General features: G+C 29.8%; 1 protein-coding gene across 1 annotated transcript in view; it reads right to left on the reverse strand.

Moving 5' to 3' along the window:
* Positions 1 to 1,846, reverse strand: part of LOC106791516 (mitochondrial amidoxime reducing component 2-like) — a 10,876-nt gene that overhangs the window by 2,964 nt on the left and 6,066 nt on the right. The gene's annotated exons all lie outside the window — the stretch shown is intronic.

The raw sequence follows: 1,846 nt of genomic DNA on the forward strand, positions 1-1,846 counted from the left end.
AATTAAAACATTATATTAAATTAAAGTTTATGTTTGAACGCGTTTCGATATTAAATGCATCATGAAATATTTCAAATGATGGTGATCAAGAATATAAAACTGAGGTTAAAATGAAAGATTATTCCAGCATGGTAAACATTGTTTCTCTGATCTGTCTTTAATTACAACAGAAGAAAAAATTGTTGTCGAAACACAAATTGACATCCAATGTAGCGAAAATAATTCCAATATTGTCAACATTGTTCCAAATCACCATCATTAAATCTAATGTCATGAAGTATAATTTCATTGACCATACAAAAATTATATCGGGTATATTATCGGAATCAGATTTAATATATCAATTTAGGCTCTTTAAAATATTCAGATTATGATATTAAAAACAATGATTAAACAATAGATATACGATATATAAATATAAAGGAATGTTAATACATTGAAATTCTATATAAAAAAAAAGCACCATCCTGTGCTCGAGGATGTATTGTTTTCAACGTTGTTTAAATAGTAATTTGATATTCTATAGAATATCAAAGTATTATGATCCATAGAATCTTTCCATTTCCGACCTCGTCTGAAGGCTCTTCATATTCATAGTAATGACGAGGATTTACTAATATTGTCTGATTTCCCGCTTGGACGGTAACATATATATATAATTCAAGTGTCAAGTGTATATATATACTGTGAGAACCAGAATAATTCAAAAGATGTATATATTAGTGTAAAAACAAAAGCTCCACAAAACGTTGTTGTTTCTTTTGTCGTGTTGTAACTAATTGGCGTGTCAATTGTGCATTTGCCGTGCATGCATATGTTTATATTAACATTAAAAAAACAGTTATCATACGATTAATTGTTATCCGCGATGACGCGAAGTAGGGATTCCAAAGAAAGGGAAGGGGTCAAGGAAATGATTCCGGTAACATTGAATGTAATGCGATGCAACTGTATGGACGGTTTATATAGGAAGAAATGATCCCTTCTTCCCTAGGATAATTGTCCAACAGTAGTAATGTCCGTCTACATAGTTCGTAGATGCTGCATTTTTTAGTAGAGATAATAGTGGAAAATTTGTAGCGAAGAAATTTTGTTGGGTGTGACGTATGAGCGACGGTAAAAGTTCTGAGTAAGCACAGTCATCCGTACTTGGGTGACGCTTATTTGACTACTTATGAAGAATATTTGTAAGTGTTAAAAAAAATTAAAAAATATCTAATCTAATTCTTTCAAATCGTGCCGGTCGAACTGATTTACATAATTTCGCTTATCAACGGCGGTTTTTCCACGGTTCTAGGAAGACAATTATTTACGCGTAACACGAACGTGGACACACTGGACGTCATAGTGTAAAAAAAATATTTAATTTTTAATTAAAATAATACAAAAATGATTTCTTACCAAATTTAATTACAGTTTCTCCAATAACATTTATTTTATTTAATAACTTAAATTGTATTGTTTTCGGAATCATTAACTTTTTCTCCGTTCTCAATGACTAATTCCAGCAAAATCTCGAAAGTATCTTCATTATAGTCATTATCATAATGCAATATTGAATCACTTATCGAAATCAGAATCAGAAAAGCTGTCGATAGAATAGTATTTATTTTTCTTTTCTGCTGTCCATCATCGCAACTATCTGATTTCTTGTAAGCTTCGAAACAGGTTTCTTCTTCACTGCTACATCATTTTTTACAAAATTTCTTTATCATTTTCTTTTTGGAAATTCTAAAAAATTAGTGCAAATTTTTACCACAAAATAAATTTTCAATATTCGCCACTATTGAAAAAATATTATACAATGAAGAAATCATTTCTAAATTTTACACGCTTTGTTAGATAC

This window comes from Polistes canadensis, unplaced genomic scaffold, assembly GCF_001313835.1.
Source record: "Polistes canadensis isolate GaletaPanama2010 unplaced genomic scaffold, ASM131383v1 scaffold_314, whole genome shotgun sequence".
Lineage (NCBI taxonomy): Eukaryota > Metazoa > Arthropoda > Insecta > Hymenoptera > Vespidae > Polistes > Polistes canadensis.